Raw genomic sequence first — 23,301 nt, forward strand, 5'->3', positions numbered from 1 at the left:
GTACGGAATCGTAGGTTTAATCAAGGAGATCTGGTCCTTCGCAAAGTCTTCCAAACACCTCTGAAAGAAACGCGGGAAAACTTAGAGCAAACTGGGAAGGTCCCTATAAAATCGAAAAAGTCGTCCGACCAGGCCCCTACGAAATAGTCAACATGCAAGGCGTAAAAATTCCTAGAACCTGGAACGCAATGCATCTCAAAAAATACTATCACTAAACAAACCAACTCGCAATCACCGAACTACGAGATGGCTTGATCTCCATAAGGAGTACGTAGGCAGTTTGTCAAAAGACAAATTCAGCTGTCCCCCCTCGTTAAAAAGGGGGGGGAGTGGATACGTATACTCGTATACTCCCAAATTCGAAAAAATCTGACCACACCCCCGATGTTTCCGACTCATCTTAACCAAGCAAACTATCTACTCGCAGAGCACTCAGCCATTAGGAAGAAGCAACCTTTAGCACCGCGAGACGTCGCAAGAGATGCCTCAGAGAGTTATTTCTTCCGAACAACGAAAAATGGAACCTTTGTCAACAAAATTTTTATGTACAAAGTACACTTCAACAACATATTTTGCGCAAAAACTAAAAACGGCGATATCTGTCGCCAAGTCCGATGCTGATCACATCGAACTCGCAAACGTCCTAAACAGACATAGTCATCTCGCAAAGATGACTCTCGTACATCCGACACAAGGATAATAGCGCTATAAAAGAAATCCGAAATTTTGGTCCAGCACTTCCGGTTGGCTTAAAAATTGCCTCCGGAGAGATGCTCGATTCATATCAAACAAGTCGTGTAAGCCGAGAACCTATCGCGGACTTTAAATCGGTACGAATCAGAAAGAAATCGCAACAGGAAAAACTATAGCCGGCTAGTCACCGCACAAACCTTAAAACCGAAAGTAAACCTAGGTCTTGCCTTAAACCCAGCGCATTGGTCTCTAACATCTCAAGGCATGATATCAAAAGATACGAGATCCCTAAACCATGCCTCAATGTTTATATTCAACAATGCTCCAAAGTCATAGCTTTACTCCGATATGCACCTGAACCTGAAAACATACCTAGAAGAGTAGAAAATATAGATATATATATATATAGTAAAATACTTATATACCATGGATAAAAATGGGTCAAATCCAAGGTATATCATAACGCTCATACGCGAATTCGGAATAAGACACCTTTCTGCTGTTTTTACGATTTCTAATATTTTATCGTTGTCATTCTCGTATTCTGATTGCTTGGCGTGTGGTATTAGCAGATATCTGGGACCTCTGGGAAATTAGGGTTTTCCTAGTTTCCTTATTTAAACAGAAATTAACAGTGCGAATTTCGGTTCCCACATCAGTTTCTACTCTCTGAAGCTTTATCATTCTTTTGTGAAAGCCTCCTCCATAGACTCTTTTCTTTTGTATATCATCTCAGCAATAAGGAGTGCTCGAACCTTTGCAAATGGCTTTGAGAAGCATTTGCTGTGCACTCTGGAGTTCCTGACACCATCTGAGAAGCGAGGAATCAATGATAACGGAGAATCACCCATGATACTTGTTGGGGAAAAATACTCCGGTATCATTTCCTCTAGCCTCCAAACAGGATCCATACCCCCGAGTCCCCGATAAGGGAACACTCAGGTCCCCGCTAGAAGGAACCCCGAGTTTGGTCCCTAGAACCAAGCTCCCTTCCAAGAAATGGAAAACTTCCGATAAGGGAACACTCAGGTCCCCGCTAGAAGGAACCCCGAGTTTTGTCCCTAGAACCGAGCTCCCTTCCAAGAAATGGAAAACTTCCGATAAGGAGAACCTTCCATATTTCCGAATATGGAAGAGTTTAACCGAATGGAACCGACTCCTAGACGATTATATAAGAGCTACTAAAACCCTAAAGCAAGGGATCGACTTCTCCTAGGCGTAGAGACTAGAGTTAGACGGCTAGAATTAGGGTTCTTACTCAATACCTTGTAATCTTGCTTGTTCTATCTAATAAAAGTCTCTTCAAGCCTGTCTCTTTATTATCCTCTCTAAATCCTCACGAAATACATACAAATACTCTTGGTTTACTAGCCTGTCTATCGTTCGGTAGTACTCACAAAGAGCCTACACAAAAATCCCCTCACAGTTTGGCTCTAGAAGGAGGGGAGTAATCTAACTACGTGATGATGGCGATGGACAAACGTGGCGAGCTATCCGAAGCCGCTCGAAGAGGGACCGATTCCCAAGGCTTATCCGACAATTTGCAAAGCTGGACAAGCGAGCTCGTCAAAGCCAAGCCCGTCCTGCCGTGCCTACGAGGCAGGACGATCCATGTCATTTCCGAAGGACCAGAGGCGTGCAGCGTAAACCATGCCCCCATTCAGGATAACGCCCATGACGTTTGGGGCAATTCCGAAAGGGTCAAGTCAGAATGTCCCGAGATCGACAAAATAACTTTCACCGCCGAAGAACGAGAGGGAGTCTTGGTGCCACACCACGATGCCCTCGTCATCTCGCTTACTATAGCAAATTGTCTGGTTAAAAGAATAGTGGTTGACAGCGACAGCTCCAGTAATATCATCTTCCAGACCGCATACCAAGGTCTAGGGCTGGAGATGGAAGTCCTGATACGTAAAATAATCCCCCTTGTCGGATTCAGCAGGGAGGTCAAACAAACAACAGGAGAGGTCATTCTCCCTATCCATCCTGAAGGGGTCAGCCTACCCACTAGGCTCCTGGTTGTCAACTGTCATTCCTCTTACAACGTGATCCTGGGTCGAGCATGGATTCATGGAATGGAGGAAATTCCCTCGACTCTCCATCAGACAATAAAATTCCCCACTCATTGGGGCGTTAGGGCGATTAGAGGAGATCAGGAAACCACCCGCCACTGCTACCATGTCGCTCTGAAGAAACAAATAAAAACCGCACCACCCCCGCAAGTCAAGTCTCAAGTTCCGCATGCGGAGGAGCCAGAGGTCGAAGATATGGATGACATACCACTAGTCGAAGGCGACTCAACTCGTAACATCAGGATCGGCTCGAAGCTCTCCGAGGGATTAAGCAGAAGGCTAGAAGATTTTCTCAGGTCCAATTCCGATTGTTTCGCGTGGTCCCACATTCACATACCCGAGATCGATCCCGAGATCATTATGCATCAGCTGCAGGTGGATCTCTCACACCAACCTACAAGACATAAGCGAAGAAAGTTCGCTCCGGAAAGAGACATTATAATCAACGAAGAGGTCAAGAACCTGTTTGAGGCGGGATTCATCCGAGAAGTGCAATATTCAGAGTGGCTAGCCAACGTGGTCGTGGTCAAGAAAAAAACGGAAAATGGCGGGTCTGCATCGACTTCACAGACCTCACCAAGTCCTGTCCAAAGGACCCTTTCCCTCTGCTGCACATCGATAAACTTGTCGATGCTACGGCTGGACACCAGCTAATGAGCTTCATGGATGCTTTCTCCGGCTACAACCAAATACTCATGCACCCCGAAGACCAAGAGAAGACCTCCTTCATGATGTCTCGAGGGATCTATTGCTACAAGGTCATGCCCTTCGGCTTAAAGAACGCTGGTTCAACGTATCAGAGGTTGGTGAACATGATGTTTGCGGATCAAATAGGAGAAACTATGGAGGTCTACATTGACGATATGATGGTAAAATCCCTAGAGGCGGAGGACCATATCTCGCATCTACAACTGGCCTTTTCTACCCTCCGTAAATATAATATGAAGCTCAACCCAGCTAAATGCTCGTTCTTCGTCAGCTCCGGAAACTTCCTAGGGTATATTATAACCCACCGGGGCATCGAAGCCAATCCAGAACAGATCAGAGCTATCCATTCAATCCCTTCCCCGAGGAACGTGAAAGAAGTCCAGAAGCTGACCGGCAGAATGGCGGCCTTAAGCAGATTCATATCTAGGCTCTCTGACAAGTCCCACACCTTCTTCGAAACCCTCAAGAAGCCAAAGGACTTCGAATGGACCGAGAAATGCGAGTCGGCTCTCTTGGAGTTCAAGGCTTATCTTACCACTCCCCCTCTCTTATCTAAACCCTTGCTCGGCGAAGTCTTACTGCTATATCTTGCAGTCTCAGAGCACGCAGTCAGCGCCGTCCTGGTTCGAGAAGAGGGAACCAAGCAACTGCCAATCTATTACGTGAGCAAATCCCTTCTGGATGCAGAAACTCGCTACAGTCATCTAGAAAAGTTGGCCCTGGCCCTAGTGGTTGCCGCTCGCAAGTTATGGCCTTACTTTCAGGCTCATCCGGTGGTGGTCGTCACTTCCTTCCCTATAAAGCTGGTCATGCATAAGCCCGAGGTCTCCGGATGATTAGCAAAGTGGGCAGTTGAACTTGGGGAATACGACATAATCTTCCGGCCCGCTACGGAAATTAAGTCCCAGGCCCTAGCGGACTTTGTGGCCGAATTTTCTCTTGCTTTGCTCCCGACTCTCGAACAGGAGGTACGCCTTCAGAGTGGGACAAAGGAAGAAAGAGAATGGATCCTGCATGTGGATGGCTCCAGGCGTAGGGATCGTACTCACGTCCCCAACAGGGAACACAAGCCTCGAGAGCTGTAAGATGTAATTTCAAAGCGACGAACAACAAAAGCAAGTACGAGGCCTTGATCGATGGGCTATCGCTCGCTCACCAGCTGGGTGCAGAGAATATCCAAATCTACAGCAACTCCCAACTGATTATCAACCAGGTGCAGGGAGAATATCAGGCTAAAGATGACAGCATGATCCGGTATATGGCAGTCACTCAACGACTCATCAAGAAGTTCAAAATCTGCAAGCTCACTCAAATCCCCAGGGAGCAGAATTCACAAGCTGATGCTCTGGCCAACTTAGGGTCCGCCCTCGAGACCAAGATCCAGATGAGCATCCTTCTGTTAGTGCTCCAATGGCCAGCCACCCTAGTAGAACCACAAAACGAAGAGATTTCCGACATCGAAGAAGATGAAACCTGGATGACTCCCCTGGTCCGATATCTAGAGGACGATATACTTCTAGAAGACCGCAACAAGAGCAGGAAAACCAAGAAGAAGGCCGCTAGGTACTGTCTCTCTCAGGGAAAGCTATACCGAAGGTCGTTCTCTGGCCCGTATTTGAGATGTGTTACACCCCGTGAAGCGACTTAAGATCCTAGTGGAATTACACGAGGGAGATTGCGGGTCTTACTCCAGCGGCAGGAGCCTAGTACTGAGAGCCAAAAGAGCAAGCTATTACTGGCCCACGATGGCCGATGATGCCAACCAAAAAGCTAAACATTGTGACAGATGCCAAAGGCACGCCCATATCTCCAGACTGCCTGCAGAGAACCTCAAGTCCATAAGCTCGCCCTGGCCATTCAGGAAATGGGGCATGGATATAGTAGGAAAGTTTCCCATGGCGCCGGGGTAGAAGGTCTTCCTCCTGATAGTAACAGACTACTTTTTGAAATGGATCGAGGCAGAAGCATTCAACAGAATAACCGAACTCCAGATGAGAAAGTTCATATGGACGAATGTAATCACGCGGTTCGGGGTTCCAGAAGAAATCGTCACCGACAACGGCCCCCAGTTTACGAGCCACAATTTCAAGGAGTTCTGCAAAGATTGGGGCATCAGACTATCCTTTGCTACACCGCGACACCCCCAATCTAACGGCCAAGCGGAATCCACAAATAAGACCGTGGTGAAGATGTTGAAGAAATGCTTGGAGGTTCCAAGGGAAACTGGGCAGAGGAGCTGCACGGAGTCCTCTGGGCCTATCGGACCACAACCAAGACAGCAACCCAGGAAACCCCCTACGCGCTAGTATATGGAGCAGAGGCCATAATCCCAACCGAAATGCACGTAAAGACCACAGTCTCGGGGACTACCTCTCAGGAAGAAAATCACCGGCTAATGTCACTAAGTTTTGATCTACTCGACGAAAAGAGAGAAACTGCCTGACTGAGAAACTGGTCTTACCAGCAAGAAGTAGCGAAGACTTACAACAAGAAGGTAAGAACCAGAACCTTTCAGCAAGGCGACTGGGTCCTGCAACGAACAGAGAAGACAACGGGGAAACTCACCCCCGGGTGGAAAGGCCCCGAGGTACGGGGAGCAGGGGCATACAGGCTACAAAACACCAAAGGTAAAATACAACCCAATTGCTGGAATGCCCTACACCTTAAAGCTTATCATTTCTAATAAAGACCACTAGATCATATTCTCTATATTTATTATTTAAGCATTATGTTTTCCTACTCCTATGTACGCTGAAACGTCTTCGGACAAAGCTTATATAATAAAATAGTTTCGACTATAAAAGAGTAGTAGGAATGCCATAATACTTAAAGGGGAAAATGAGCTTGATCAGGTCCAAGTGACCTTCGATCCTGGCCAACCCTTAATGACAAGTGGTACGACCACGCAAAAACAAAACGAGTATGAGACATAAAGTAGGAATGGGTCTGCGCAAGCCCGAGTATGCCGTCAATACTACCTAAAACCCCTGTATAGCCTCATGCATATCGGGGTCCCAAACAAAAAATACCAAAAATGTGAAAGTACCTGTATTAAAACGCCATGTGCTAGAATAATACAGGGGACACGAGGAATAATTTCCCTTGAGCAAGTGCAAAAGTCCGGGAGCACCACATAATATTCTACTTCTCCAGACGTGGAAAGTAGCAAAGCCTGGCACATGGAATTTCACCCACACCAGCACCCTCTAAGCCTGATAGTGGCTTTCTGCAGAAAGCAACATGCAGCACGGGAACTCGATAGTGACCAGCTTCTGAGCGGTAGAATGCGAAATCCCAACAGGTACCGGGAGTGGCCTCACCTAGGATGGCAGAATAGGGTCCCTTAAAATTGAAACTGAATACCCCCGGGTTATTAAGAACTTTCAGGTCCCCATGCAGTCTCCGGGTCCTGAACAAATTTCTTCAGGGTCTGGAAAAGGTAAACCTCCAGGTTCTTATTAACCCCCGGGCCCGACTACGATCTCAGGATCCAAAGATAAAACCTCCGGATCCCTAAAAGACTTCCGGGCCCTATACCCTCAGAGCTAAGTTCTCAATTCCGAACTTATGGGAAAGAAGGAAACATGGTTTGCCGGAAAATAAATTCATTACGAAAAAGCATTGTTCCAAAGGAGAATCAAGAAGGGCAACAAGAAGCCATTATTCAAAGAAAAACATATTCGACAAAAAGCAACAAACATCTAGAAGGGTGGACCGGCTGAGACTCGAGACTCCGCAGCGGACCTCGAACCTACTTGAGGGCACCCTCCAAAGTTATGATCTGATCCTTCAGAACAAAGCAGACGCCAACGATATGCTTCTTTGGGATCCCAGCGTTCTGTTCTTCCTTCCAGCCATTCCTTCATAAGCTCCCATCTAGCCGAAGCTCTCACCTGCCAAATCAATAAGTCACGTTGAGCTACCATATCTTGCACCCGGTTACGAAGAAGAAACAACTCAGTAAGATGCCTCTGCCGAACGCCCATTAGTGGTGCATCTCCAATCGCGGTCCTGGAGGGGAGCGGCCTAATCCTAGCAGCTGGCGATGTTTCCCTAGTCAAACGAGGTGGGGGAGCATAGAAAGGGGGAAATCGGCCAATTCCTACATCAACAAGGACCAACGGTCCCGATCAGTACATAAACATGTTACCTGTGCGAAAACATACATCAACTACTAGAAAGTTTAATTTTCATACGCAAACTTTTAAAATTTAGTTTTATCATACATTGACTTAATTTCCGTTAGTCAAACGTTGAGCTGTCGTTAACCAGTAACAGAAAATCGGCTAATTCCTACATCAACAGTGATCAATGGTCCAGATCAATACATAAACACTTCACCTGTACAAAAACATACATCAACTAATACAAAATTTAAATTCAATACATGAACTTTCGAAATCTGTTTTTAACATACACTAAAGCTTGACATGCGCGTCCGTGCGGATATTTGTTGTTAATTTTTTTATAAATTGTTTAGTGACATTCCTAAATATATAAATTTTTGTTAATTATTATGTTCCTATACATAAAAACCAAAGCCATCCGGATCTGAAAAACCCTATTCGAATCTCACCCAAAATTTTATAATACCCGAACAAAGCATAATTTCAAAACCTAAAAAAATTTGATATCCGAAAGAACCAATCCATACCCAACCGTATACTTGATATCCATATCTTAATGAAGTAGTTAAGAAGTATAAAAAAATGTAAAAGATATAATAAAACACTTAAAAATAGGTAAGTTCTGTTTTATATTTTTATAAGACATGCTGTCAAATTATTTGAAAAAAATGCAATTAATAAAGTAGTTAAGTTGAGTGAAAATAAGGAAAGAAAAGATGTAATAAATCTGTTGAAAATAATGTTAGTTTTATTTTGTAATTAAATGCAACCATAGTACGTAGTAATTGACAGAGAGAAATGAAAATGTTTAGCTTATCGAAGAAATTCTCTTTTCTCTTTGTTCAATTTTGTCTTCTTTCATTTTTTTGGTGTTAGTGTTTTCTGTTGTCGTAAAAGTTGAAGAAAAAATTAAAGAGAAAAACTAACTAATAAATTACACACAAAAAAAATCGTTTGACATACATGATTTATTTTTCTCATTCAATTACCGCGTAATACAGTTTAATTACCACATAATACATTAAAAACCTTACTTAATCAATACGTGACAGACAATTTATCTTCGATATTATTTGACTAGTTGAAGTTAGGTAAATATCAAGCTTTAGCGTATGTTAAAACCATATTTCAAAAGTTCATGTATTGAATTTGAATTTTGTATTAGTTGATGTATGTTTTTGTACAAGTAAAGTGTTTATGTATTGATATGTATCATTGGTCCCTGTTGTTGTAGGAATTAGCCGGTTTTCTATTACCGGTTAACGACAACTCAACGTTTGACTAACGGAAATTAGGTCAATGTATGATAAAACCAAATTTTGAAAGTTCATGTATGAAAATTAAATTTTGTACTAGTTGATGTATGTTTTCGCACAGGTAACATGTTTATGTACTGATCGGGACCGTTGATCCTTGTTGATGTAGGAATTAGCCGATTTCCCCATAGAAAGGGCGTCTTCTTCGCGTTCCAGGCTGATGATATTCGTCATAAAGGACAGAAGCAGGGAGTCTCGCAATATTCCCTGAGAAGTAAAAAGTGAAGAGATGAGACCCTACCAAGGCGAAATTCTACTAAGAAGGGACCAAGAAGCAGAAATTTACCCAAAGACGACTATGACGCAGGACCTCCTTGCTCATCAGGAATTGCACTCCACGGAAACATCGAGGGATCGCTAACATCTTTCTCGCCACTTCTTCCCCAAGAAAGGATACCGGATGAGACACATCTGAAAACAAAACCAGTTGTCAGCAGACCAACAACCAAAGAAGGAAAATAGCTATCTCGCCTGGCCCCCCATCAGAAGCGCGCTCAAACTCCAAGGAACTCCTCATCTGCACCGAAGAATCGGTCCCGTACTTTCTTTGTATCACTTTCAGACCTCCCTCTTGAATTTCAGAGCACAGGCCATCGTCGAGAACGAGGGAACCACATTGCTTCAAAGGTGCCATTGGGATCGCTTTGCTATCAGTATCAGAAACCTCTCCTAAAGAAGCGACAGGGGAAGAGAAAAGATCAGCAAACAGGCAACAAGGCCTTACGCGGCCACCCACGAGTGAAGCAGGAATATCAGAGTTCATTTCTTGAATAAGGGATGAACAAAACTCTACACATCGGGCACCCTAAATATATGCCTGATTCTTTCCTTTTTAGAGCCAGAGAAAAGGAAATCATATATTTCCAAATCCTCAGAAGAATCCCTTATGAAAGAAACGGCCAATCTGGAAAAAGGAAAGGCGCCAAGGGAAGCAGTGTCCCCACCTTTATCCTCAAATCGACGCATCCCAGTCTCATAGGCCCCAGAATTCCCCTAGCGAGAACTTCTCCATCCGGTACGCGGCTTAACATCAGAGTTCCGGTCCCATCATCTCTAGAAGATAGAAGAAACTACTCCGGTCAAACACGAAGGAACCGATCCTCACCTGGGTTCAGAATAAGTTCCGGCTTGAGTGGAACCCTGGATAGCAAGACCAGTGGAACGGGGTCCTGCCTAAGGGGAGCCTGCTGAGAATGAGCACCCCTGGTTGACTTGAATGCACAGGTTATTCCCCGACTTTGATGACAAAATCAAGAAATAAGGGGCAAACTGTTGGGGAAAAATACCCCGGTATCATTTCCTCCAGCCTCAAGGCAGGACCCAGACCCCTGAGTCCCCGATAAGGGAATGCTCTAGGCCCCGCTAGAAGGAACCCCGAGTTCGGTCCTTGGAACCGAGCTCCCTTCCAAGAAATGGAAAACTTCCGATAAGGAGAACCTTCCATATTTTCGAATATGGAAGAGTTTAACCTAATGGAACCGACTCCTAGACGACTATATAAGAGCTACTAAAACGCTAAAGCAAGGGATCGACTTCTCCTAGGCTTAGAGACTAGAGTTAGATGGCAAGAATTAGAGTTATTACTCAATACCTTGTAATCTTGCTTATTCTACCTAATATAAGTCTATTCAAGCCTATCTCTTTATTATCCTCTCTAAATCCTCACGAAATACATACAAATACTCTTGGGTTACTAGCATGTCCATCGTTCCGTAGTACTCACAAAGAGCCTACACAAAAATCCCCTAACAATCCTTTTTCTCTTCTTCCAATTCCTCCTCTTCTTTCCCCCAGACTTGTATGATCGCGTGGTGGTTTCTCCATCCCTAAGAATTCTTCACACATTGAACTCTTTATGCTCTGATACGCGTCCAGTGTCGATCGATAGAGAAGTGGTAGCGTCGATCGATGTCGGCTTGTTGATGTCGTACGATGGTATCCGGTCGGTATCGATCGATGCTGCTTCTGCCGGGCCCTTATCGACTTCCTCTCTATATCGCAACCCTTTCTGAGAAGCTTCTACGTGCTGATCATCATCCAATACCTCATTGTAAGAACTGAACTGCATACTTCTACCAGGTGGAATAGGAGATTCAGCTTCAAATACAGCGCATGAAACCTCAATCTTCACATGATCATGTATCCTCTTCACTCTGTTGTGAAACCCATCAGCTTCTTGTGTCCAGATAGGTGGTCTCTGATGTTTAGGGACAGTAAGGTGTGAGGCCTTAGACATGTATATCCTTTCCTCAACTTGTTCCAGCTCGACTATGTATCCTGCCAGTTCATCCAACCATGTGTGTCGATCAATGCAATCGGGTAGGTGTAGCTTGATGCTATATGGTGGGTGGTGATTGATGATGTAGGGCGTTTGTTGATCGATGATGTAGAATGAGTGTCGATAGATGCAATCGGGTGGGTATTGATCAATGCTAGCCTCTACTGAAGTTTCCAGATCCTTTTCTGAAGTGTGTTGATGGTCATCAAGCTTCTTCTCCATGTTGTGATCCAGATTCTCAGGTTGTGCCTCATCCTCTAGCTCCAATAAATCTTCCATAGTTATCTCTCCGTCTACCTCTGGGACAAGATCACAACTTGATACGTCGGTGCTCTTCTGTGTCGACTCATCGATCGATGTTGAGGTCTTGTCGTCGGTCGTCATTGAGGTCTTACTGTCGATCGATGTTGAGGTGCTGGTGTCGTTTGATGTTGAGGGGCTGGTGTCGTTCGTTGTTGAGGTGCTGGTGTCATTCGATGTTGAGGTCGGATAACTTGTCTCAGCTTCTTCTCCTTTGCTCGGCTCTCCAAATCCATGTTGTTCATCCCTTTTTGCCATAATGTCGTCGAGCAGCTGTATTGGAATCATATACTCCTCATCTAACGATGCCAAGAACTTGTCCCATTTATCATTTTTCTCCTTTTCTCGAGTTGCTTCAGCATCATCAAGAAATTAGTAAAGGAAGGCTCTTTCATTGTCATCCCAGCTCGTTAGAGATCTTGGTTGCAGTTGACTGGACCAGCTGAATGCATCCCCAGAGATAGAATAAGGGAAGATCTTGCAGAGCATGTGGTATTCAGACACTTCATTATGCTCACTCCTTGACACGAGATCCTCAAGCTCCTCGATGTGGTTTATGGGGTCTTGGTGAAGAAGGCCCTGGAAGGGGTCTTGACCTACCCAATCATAACGGTTGGAATGTATCCATCTATAGCTCACCACATTCCTCCAAATCGTCCATGAACCTGTAAATACACTAAATAGACTTTATATAGTAGTAAATATATATTAAAACACTTATAGACCATGGCTAAAAGTGGGTAAAATGCATGGTCTATCCACTCTCCCAGACTTACCATTTTGTTTGTCCTCAAGCAAAACAGACGGGTTGTCTCTCAAAAGGAGGTTTGAAAACAGCAGGGACTCACATGATTTAAAAACTTAAAATCATCACTTCTACAATATTGCAATCCACATCTAAAAATCCTAAACACAAAAGCACATTATGCCAAATCCTAGCTTGGCAACCAAATTCACCTAGCCAACAACTTAGCAAATCCTGCCTGAAATTCCCCTCTACCAATCTCATTTCTTAACATAAATAAAAGTGCAGGCTTTACATTGGGATTATCGATCACCTGATGCAAGGATTTTTAAACAAGTATCTTGATCTGCAGGTAAAAGTTAGTTCATATCTTTTCTCTCTACTAATTCCGCACTTTAGTCAAAGTCTGCTTACATTGCAAGATCAATGACCAAGATTGGACAGGCTTCCATGAATCAAGCCTTAATGGTGGTTGCCACCAAGTCCTGTTCACTTCTTTTTGACCAATATCCAAGAATTCATGTGAATCGAACTTTGATGATTGCCGCCACCAAGTCCCGTTCGAATTCTTTTTGTTGGAATTCTTATGAACCAAGCCTTAATGGTTGTAGCCACCAAGTCTTGTTCGGATTCCACTATATATATATATATATATATTTTTTCTTTTTTTTCTTTCGTTTTTGTTTTTATTTTTATTTTTATTTTTTTGAAAATAAATATCTCTACCTATAAATCAGGTCGAAATAGAGAGAGAAAATGTGGTAAAAATCTACGCAAAGCTTATCTTCCAGACTTGTTTGAAGAATCCGATCCCATGTATACCAAGCCTCAAGACAAGCAGTTGTGTCAGGTTTAGTGTTGGAGGTCAGCTTTGGTTCCTTCAAACAATCTCAGCAAGTATGAATAGTTGACATGTTGATCCACTTTAGTATCTTTAGTACGATCTGGAATCAATAAGTCTAGATTGGTGCTAAAGAATGGTTAGATAACTAGCAAATATCTAATAAGTTCATTATCCTCTTCTTGACTTAATAAAACTCTTTTGAAAACATTTTGATAAGACTCCCAATAAACTGGATATCAGAAAACATTCCCCCAGACTTAAATTACACTATCCCCAGTGTATATCCAGTCGGGGTTTTGGTGAGAACTAATCATAAGTACACAATTTAGCAAGTTAGAACGATATACCTGACCGGGTTAAGTGTCGATCGATGGAAAGGAGTTACCATCGGTCGCTGCAGGTGTTCTACTGTCGATCGATATCGACATGTTCTTATCGGTTGATTTTTTATAATCGTCTACCCGTATCTTTTTTTTAAATACCTAACTAGAACACAATATTAGTAGAACCTCCCCCATACTTAAACAATACTATCTCTAGTGTTATACAGTCAAAGATTGGTGGGGAGATAAAACATAAGGACAATATTTAACAAGGTGAAACGGTATACTTGCTCGCTGATGGTGAGCGTCGATCAACACAGTTAAGTGGCGATCAATACTCTTGAAGCTCTGTCGATCGACACAGTTATGTGGCGATCTATCGATGCTAGCGATGCTCTGTCGATCGATGCTGCGCAGTCATCGTCGATCCTCGTGCAAACTCGTCTTCCTCGAATTTTTCCTTTTACCAAATATAAATAAAACACTAAAAGTTAGTAATTGACAACTAACCAATTCTAATTTTTTTTCTTCGATGAACAGTGACTGCTACAATGCCCTGCTACGGTAGCTCCTGATGTTCTGCTACAGTGTCGATCGATTTTCTTGCTACAGTGTCGATCGATGCTACAGTGCGGTTGCTACAGTACCGTCGTTACTGTTCATCCGTTTTTTTTTCTTTTTTTTTTGGTTTCATAAAAATAAAACAAAAATCACTAACAATCTAACATAAACTAAATGAAATTACCTAATAGTGGGTTGCCTCCCACTCAGCGCTTTGTTATAGTCATTTAGCTTGACTTTGGACATCTGATTTAGTCCGGATGAGGATGAGAACTCGCTCCAAAACAAGTCTCAGTTTCTAGTCTCTGAAACATTATCATTATTTTGTGAAAGCCTCCTCCATAGACTCTTCTCTTATGTCTATCATCTCAGCAACAAGGAGTGCTCGAACCTTTGCAAATGGCTTTGAGAAGCATCTGCTGCGCACTCTGGAGTTTCTGACACCATCTGAGAAGCGAGGAATCAATGATAACTGAGAATCCCCCACGATTCTTTTTTTCTTCTTCCAATTCCTCCTCTTCTTTCCCCAGACTTGTATGATCGCGTGGTGGTTTCTCCATCCCTAAGATTTCCACACACTTCGAACTCTTTATGCTCTGATACGCGTCTAGTGTCGATCAATGGAGAAGTGGTAGCGTCGATCTATGCCGGCTTGTTGATGTCGTTCGATGGTATCCGAGCGGTATCAATCAATGCCGGCTTGTTGATGTCGTTCGATGGTATCCGGTCGGTATCGATCGATGTTGCTTATGCCGGGCCCTTATCGACTTCCTCTCTATATCGCAACCCTCTCTGAGAAGCTTCTATGTGTTGATGATCATCCAATATCTCATTGTAAGAACTGAACTGCATACGTCTATCAGGTGGAATAGGAGATTCAGCTTCAAATACAGCGCATGGAACCGCAATATTCATAGGATCATGTATCATGTTCTCAAGGCATGATATCAAAAAGATACGAGATCGTAAAACCATGCCTCTATGTTTATATTCGACATCTTCAGATATCCCGCGAAGCCTATATCTCGCGGAAGAACTCTCGAAACAGATCTCAAATGAAACATTCCACATCGAAGAAGGATATGAGAAGACAACTCATCACCTTCCTTCCCCACTATACACTAACTCATAAAAAAGAGTACCACTTGATTATCTCATCATAAAAAGCCGAGGAGCGGCAGAGATTCAAATCCACACACGGCCAGTCCCGAAACATGAAACAAGGCAATATAAGGTCGAAACATCAAACATAAAAACATAAAAAACAAATCTCTCGCAAGAGATCTAACCAAAGTCATCCTCAGAACTCACGCCCCTTCTTGGATCCGTGGCCTCTTGGATCCCGCGGCTCGCTACTCCTGCATGGCCCTCGATCTGACGCTGGAGCCGACGCACCTCCGAAGATTTGGCCTTCCTGGCCTTCTTCTCCTTGAGCAATGAACTCGCCGTCTTCCCAAGGTCCCTCTCGAGCTCCCCTATCGCGACCTCGAGTTTCGACACTTTCGCGGAGTGAGAATCCTTGACAGCCGTCAGCATGGCCTTGGTTTCAGACCATCTACCCTGCAGCTCCACCAACTCCCCGGCAAGACGACTGGTCTAAGAACCGCTGATACCACTCAAATTACCCAAAGGAGTGTTACTCTCATCAAAAGAGGTTCAGATGTAGTACTTAGAGCACCATTAACCAAGGGTGCTTAGGGGTTGCTTAAATTTTTTTAAATTAAAAAAAATAGGAAAGAGAAGAAGAAGAAGAAAGAGGAGTGCTTAATTAGGCATTACAAGCACCTGTTGCTTGCACTATTTGCGGGTCCCACTAACACGTGGCGGCTTGCGATTGATTCGTTTTTATTTTTTTTATTTTTTATTTTTTAATCTGAGAAAAAACTATAAATAAAAAATAAAAATAAAAGTAAGCACTCCACATGGAGTGCTAGGGTTAATGGTGCTCTTAGGGATCGAAAACACAAGGAGCTAGGGAACAATTAAATCTAGTGTTTATTAATTCTAAAGGTTGTAATGTTTTAAATAAAATAGTAATAGTAACTAACGAGTAAATAAAAAATGTAACTTAGGTTGGAAATGATATTAGATGCAGGGCCACTATTCAGGTGTTAGAGATTATAATTCCTATAGATGCCTAACTGTTGCATGCATGATATATTAGAGCTCATTCGCTTAACTCAGTGATCAGCTGTCGCACGCACCACTGGTTAACAGACTAGATCTTGTGTCTCACCGGTTAGATGCAGACACAAGAGAGTGTCGATCGATAGTCTATTAAGACGTCGACCGATACACTTGCCAACATCGATCGATTGTCAGTTGAGGACATCGATCGACGGGTTCTAGCCAGGCCTATGCGTGAGTATGAAAATGCTCTACCAAGATCCTAAATTGGCTGTTAGCCCTCTCTAGCAATCCTAGTATGATAGATAGATGTCAGGATGGGATAACAAGGGTGCTTGAATATGCAATCCTATGATCATGTTCTAGTTAGCTAGGCTAAAACAAGCAATGAATACAAATCTATCATGAATATCACAACAAGGCAGATCTATAGTTTGGGTCAATTCCCACAAACCTATCTGAACCCTGGATCTAACAGTTGAACTACTCAGACATAGCAAAGAAATTCATATCAATGGGTAAATAGAAACTCATAGAATAAATGATAAGAAATAGAAACAAGGAGTTCCAATCACAAGTGATCTTCTCTCCCAAATGAAACTTGTAACAAAACTAGGTCTAGAAAAGTAAAAGCCCTCCTTGCCGTCAAACACTTAGGCAGTATATATTCTACAAGGTTAAAAACTCGTCAGAGCATTTTGGTAATTTGGCTTGGCCTTGGTTTTTAAGTCTGCTGAATCCAAAATGAAGCGTTTGGTGTCTCGACATCGATCGACGGTACATGTGTACATCGATCGATATTAATCTTCATCTGTCGAGGCATTTCCTGATATCGATCGTCAGCACTGATGCGCATCGATCAATTATTCTTCCTCTCGTCGACCTCTAAGTGGTAAGTTCGGATGAAATGTCCTTTATGCTCCAAAATGCTCCAAAGTCATAGCTTTACTCCGAAATGCACCTGAACCTGAAAACATACCAAGAAGAGTAGAAAACATAGATATATATATATATATAGTAAAATAATAATATACCATGGATAAAAATGGGTCAAATCCAAGGTATATCAACTCCCCCAGACTTACCCTTTTGCTTGTCCTCAAGCAAAACATACAGGCAGTCTCTCTGAAAGACGTTTGAAAATATTTGGGAACTTAAGATTTTAAAAACATAGAAATCTTCCATCAACAATTTTGTAACCACATTTAAACAGTCTTAATCACAAAAGCACACTATGCAATATCCTAGCTTAGCAACCATTTCTAACATAACACAACTCATCAATTCACGTCTGACATCCCCTCTACTGATTTCATTTCTTAGCATAAATATAAAGTGAATGCTTTCCCTTGGGAGTATCGATCACAGGATGCAAGGATTTCAGACAGGTATCTGGAGCTGCAGGTAAAAGTTAGTTCCTAGTTTCTCTCTCTCTAAATTTCTCTCTTGAGTCAAAGTCTGCTTCCATTGCAGGATCAGTGACCAAGATTGGACAGGCTTCCATGAATCAAAACTTAATGGTGGTTGCCACCAAGTTCTGTTCACTTCTTTTTGACATATATCCAAGAGTTCTTTGCGAAAGCGAGCCTTGAAGATTGCCGCATCCAAGTCCCGTTTCGAACTCTTTTATTTGAGTCTTTATGAATCAAGCCTTAATGGTTTTAGCCACCAAGTTCTGTTCAGACTCATCCTAATTAAACAATAGATCTTTCTTATATTTTTTTATTTATTATTATTATTATTTATATATATATATATATTTTTTTTATATAACTAATCTAGGATCGGAATCTAGAGAGAGAAAATGTGATAAATAATCTAAACCAGGCGTTACCTTCCAGACCTATCTGAAGAATCCGATCCCATGTATACCAAGCCCCAAGACAAGCGGTTATGTCAGGTTTAGTGTTGGAAATCAGCTTTGGTTACTTCATACGGTTCAAGGCAAGTGTGTAGGTTATAGGTTGATCTGCTTTAGCATCTTTAGTGCTATCTGCAATCAGTAAATCTAAAATGGTGCTAAAGATTGGTTAGATATTCATGTTTAAACCAATATAAGATTATAGTCCCTATTTTTGATAGTTAAGCATAATTTATTTGAAATTCCTTTTTACGTAAGAATAAAATAAATTATATCAGTAAATCTCCCCCCCAGACTTAAATTACACTGTCCCAGTGTAACTCAGCCGGAGTTATGATGAAAAATGTATGCTGTACGAAATGTAACAAGTAGGTAAGATACATCTGACCGGGTTAGATATCGATCGATGAGTAAGTGTTACATCGATCGACGTGTGGTTGCCTATGTTGAACGATGTCGACGTCTCGTCGTCGGTCGATATTCAGGTCTTCCTACTTGGGTCTCCTAAATCTGAAAGAAATAAAACGAAAGAGATTAAATGCTAGCTAATAAAACAAAATTAAAATACCTAATAGTGGGTTGCCTCCCAGTCAGCGCTTGGTTATAGTCATTTAGCTTGACTGTGGTAGTGACTGGCTATTGGGTGGAGAGGCAGCTGCTTGTTGGAAAGCAAGCATCCACGTCATCTCTGCGCATTCTGGACCAAGATGCAATGAAACTTCTTGTGGCCTCATCATTTCTTGTCCATTTGTCATCCATCTTCCCAAGTACATTGGAGATGCTCTGTAGCCTTTCTTGAATGTTGTCAATGCTGACCTTGTGCCAGCCTATGTTGTCATAGGCGCATGCTGAAAGATCTGTCAGTTCCTTTTGCATTGACTCCACTGTCTTGTGTATCAGCTGCTCGCCGATTGTTGTAGACTCGGCGTCGATCGATGCGATTATGTGTTCGTTGGTCGATCTTGGTGAGTTGCCGTCGATCGATTTTGCCTTTTTCTTGTCGATCGATGCTGATATCTGATGTTGAGCTGCGAGTTGCCTCTGAATGGCTTTGACTTCTTTTTGTAGCCATTCTGCGTGGTTGTCTAGTCCACTGATTTTGTTGTCGAATGGAAAGTAGATGTCATCGCAGCGTTTGTCAAGTCGTTCCTCCATGTTGTCTAGAGCAGTGTAGATCTTGGATGTGATCTTGTCAACTTCTGCTGCTGTGTAAGGAATTAACTCCACAGGTTTCCTGCCATCGATCCAGGGTCCTCTTAGCCTGTCGATCGATGTTGATTTGTCCTGCAAAAAACTTTGATTAGTAATGTTCTCAATATCCTTTTGGGCATCAAGTAATTGACTAGACAATTTGTTTAAATCTATCATGACTGGTGATATAAAACGGTCATGCATATCCTCGTAAGTCCTCAGCCTCTCATTCATTGCTGAGACTTTGGCGTCGAGCGATGTGAAGGTGCACATGTCGATCGATGTGGCTGGATGTTGGTCCTTCTTGCGAATGGTGTCCAGGTCTTGCTGTAGTAGCTCGATTTTGGTGCTTAGCCAGTCCACGTTGTTGTTGAGAGGGCAGTAAACGTCGTTTATCCTTGTGTCGATGTATGAGACTTCCCATTCATCCCTATGTTGTGTTGAGCATCGCGGTTCTGCAAGGGTCTGAGCTGTAGGAAGACTGACGTCGATCGATTTTGCACATGGTGCGTCGATCGATGCTGAGGTCGTAGCTTCCTTCTCAAGTTGCTGACTTAAACTATCAATTTCTGTCCTCATATCTGCCATACATCTGAAAAGCTCATTGTAGCCTCTATCCAAAGGCTGATGTGTTTCATCTACCAGTGTTTTGAGCTCCTCTCCCAGTTTCTCCTGAGCTCCACAAATACCAAACACCATTTCATCGATTTCTTCTTTGGTGTAGAGTTCTGGTGCCAGTCTTGTGAGTGTGAAGGAAGTGGCATGTTCTGGAAGACAGATGTGGCTCTCTTCAAAAAGAGATGCTCTTTCCAGTATTTTCCTAATGTTGTCCTTTGTGACAGGTATCATCTCACCAGTTGCGCTTCGTGCGTGTCCACGCTCATCTTTGTAGACTCCATATTCGTCCCTTTGTTCCCAAGTGAACTTTCTGTCTCCATACATGTCGAAAGCGCGGCTTCCACATTCATAGCGTCTGTCGATCGACGTCGGAGTATCCATATCGATCGACGTTGGTGTTACCCTGTCGATCGTTGTCTCCATGATACCGTCGATCGATGCTTGCCCTTTTGGTTGGCGTTGATGTAAGCGGTTGTTTTGCTGGACGAGGGTGGGTATCAACCGATGTGGAGTGCACAGCGTCGAACGATGTTGGAAACGTGTTGGTGAAGTTGTGTATTTCAAGTATTTCATCCTGCAAAGACATTTATATTGCACGTTCTTTCCAGTAATCCTCATCGTATTCCTCGGTATGTTCCTCATGAGGTGAAGTAATTACAGTGTCAACTGCAAAACTTTCATGGAAACCACTGTCTGCCCAACTGCCTATGGAATAATCATCATGTCCTCTCTTGGTTGGAGGTTGGAAGGCAAAATGTTGGTAGCAATGATTAGGTGAAGCGAAATGGTCAAGTGGGTGCATTACGTCGAGTGACGTGTTGTTGTGGTCATCGGTCACCATTGACACATTGGAATCGATCGATGGAAAGGTTGGGGTGTCGATCGATTCCGAGTACTCTGTTTCCTACTCCGATTCATACTCTGCTCCACAATGGCATGCGCCAATGAAGCCAAGTTCTTTCCCATAATCCACAGAATTAATTACCTTTCTCTTAGGTCGGATGGGATCGTAGTGGATGTTTGGGTCTATGAGCGTTAGACACAATTTATTTTTGTTCATGTCACATACAGCTCCTATTGTAGCTAGGAAGGATCTTCGAAGCAGAAGTGAAGAGTTCCAGTTAAGCTCGATGTCTAAGACATGAAAATCTACAGCGCCAATCAGTACCTCCAGATCTCTTATGATGCCTCCGGATCGTTTCTCTGAAAGATCCACGAAGGTGAAGGATTCTGTTGAGGGATGATTCTAGGGAGGATACTAACCGATGCTCCTGTGTCACACATTGAATGGGGAAATTCAACACCCTTGACTATGCATGGTATTGCAAACTTCCCAGGATCACTCTTCTTCGTCAAAGTGATCCTGTGTTTCATCTTTCCTCTGACTTGATGAAACATTCTCCTAATGTCCTCCTCAGTTACCTTTGTTTCTCTGAAGAACATCCACAACCGGTGTGTGAAGTAAGCTTCATCAAAAGGTTTATCGATTGGGATTCTGAGGACTCGTTTAGTGAAACCATCCATCTCCTTATCGTTAGCTTTCCTCTTAAGGTTTTTAGGAATCTTCTCCTTCCTTTTCCTTAACCTTCTCTCTTCAGATTCTTGTTCTTCTTGAACAGGTTCTGTTGAACTATTTAAGGGTTGGGTGTTAGTTCGGGTGGGTTTGCTAATGGTTTAGGTGGTGGTCTGCGTGCATTGATGTAATCATTATCGATTGAGGGTAACCGCACTCGGTATGTCAGAGGTGCCTGTCGATCGATGGGAGGTGTTTTGTGACGATCGACGTCGGACTCACTCTGTCGATCGATGGTTGCGTTAACCGATCGATCGATTTTTTCATAGAAAGGGGAGGGTGGGTGAGGATGCTTAGCTGCGAATTCTTCATGAGTTAGAATTCGAACCGCATTGCATTCAGTCGAATCGGCAGACGACGTCGATCGATGTCTGGAGTAATCCGTCCATCGATCTTCATCATGGTCTGTCGATCGATGCGAGTTCATCGACATCGGTCGACACCATTGGGATCCGCCGAGACTCATGGAGCTCTCGATTTCGAAATCTCCTTCCTCAAGGTTTTCATTTCTCACCACTTGCCAGAATTCATCGTCTATGATGGCATTTACGTGGTGTTTCCCTTTGTCGGCTCCTGCTTCTCTAGCAAAAGCTTCTTGCCTCTTAATAGTCTCGCCCGTCTGAATTACTTGGGTTTCAAGTTTTCTCACCTGAGTCCCTAAGGTCTCGATTTTGGTGTTCAGATTGTTGTAGGCAGAGTCTATCTTACCGTTGAAATCCACGGTGATTTGTTGTTGTCCCAACAGTACTCGATCAAGCATTTCTTCGATCTTGCTTTCCTGAGTTTGGGGTGGTGGATTTTGATAGTAAGAGTTCGAGTAGCTCTTGCTGTTGTTGAAGGGTTTTTGAAATTGTGAACTTTGGTTACTTCTTTGGCCATTTCCAAAGAAGTTTCTGTTTCCGCCCTGGTTTCCAAATTTTTGGAATCCGGTACCTCCGATGTAGTTCACATCTTCTTCTCCTTCAGTATCTGCTACTTCTCCTTCAGCTGAACAGACTTGCTTCCTAAGAAGTTCGTGCACCACATCTAACTTAGCTCTTACTTCGTCCATCTGTTCCTTCCCGATAGAGGCTACAGACTTCTTCCGTTCAGAGTCAGTGTTTTTGGTGCTGCTGCTGTTAGCAAGGTTTTCGATAAGTCTCACAGCTTCCAACGGATTCCGAGTAGTGAAGTTTCCTTCACTCGCCGTATCAAGAGCCATTTGATACTGTAAGGCGAGACCTCGGAAGAAAGTGCTTAGCAGCTGCACTTCATTAAATCCGTGGTGTGGACAGTCTCGCTGGAAAAACCTAAATCTAATCCACGCATCTTTGAAGGACTCTCCAGCCTTCTGCGAGAATGTGGAAATTTTGTTCCGAAGTTCTTCAGCGCGCGCCTCATCGAAGAAGTTTCGTAAGAAAGCATTCTTGATGTCGCTCCAGGATGTTAAAGATCTGTGGGTTGCTGCCTAAGCCAGTGCATCGCTTCTCCATTCAGCGTGTATCTGAAGAGCTTGCACAGCAGGTAATCTTCGGGGACTCCTTCCATCCGAATGGCAGCGATTAGATCCTCGAACCGTTCCAAATGGTCCATAGGATGCTCGTGCGGTAACCCAGAGTAGGGTATCTGCGACACGAGAGTGTAGTATTGAGGCTTCAGCTCGAAATTCTGCTTCTGGATCTCCGGAAGTCGAATCGCTGATCTGTTGGAATAGTACTCATCTGGGCGATTGTAGTCGGCCAGTGGTTTCGATCGAGCGTCCTCATCTACAGGTTGAGCAGCTCCTGTAGCATCAGCATCAGGGATTACAGTTCCCTGAGCATCTATTTTCTGACCTGTTGCATTACGCAGATGACCGGCCTGGTCATACAGGTTTCCGTTCTCATCCTGAGTTAGAATAATAATGTTTACCATTTTTGACGACACGTTATCGATCGACGTACGCGGTGTAGTATCGATCGTTGTCGAACGACTGGGATCGATCG

General features: G+C 43.3%; 1 non-coding gene across 1 annotated transcript; it reads left to right on the plus strand.

Annotated features, from left to right (window-relative positions):
* The first annotated feature begins 22,593 nt into the window (after positions 1 to 22,593).
* Positions 22,594 to 22,699, plus strand: LOC117129416. Its single transcript, XR_004453065.1, has one exon. It is a non-coding gene; the product is annotated as a small nucleolar RNA R71 (small nucleolar RNA).
* Positions 22,700 to 23,301: the final 602 nt, after the last annotated feature.

This window comes from Brassica rapa, chromosome A10, assembly GCF_000309985.2.
Source record: "Brassica rapa cultivar Chiifu-401-42 chromosome A10, CAAS_Brap_v3.01, whole genome shotgun sequence".
NCBI classification, from domain to species: Eukaryota; Viridiplantae; Streptophyta; class Magnoliopsida; order Brassicales; family Brassicaceae; genus Brassica; species Brassica rapa.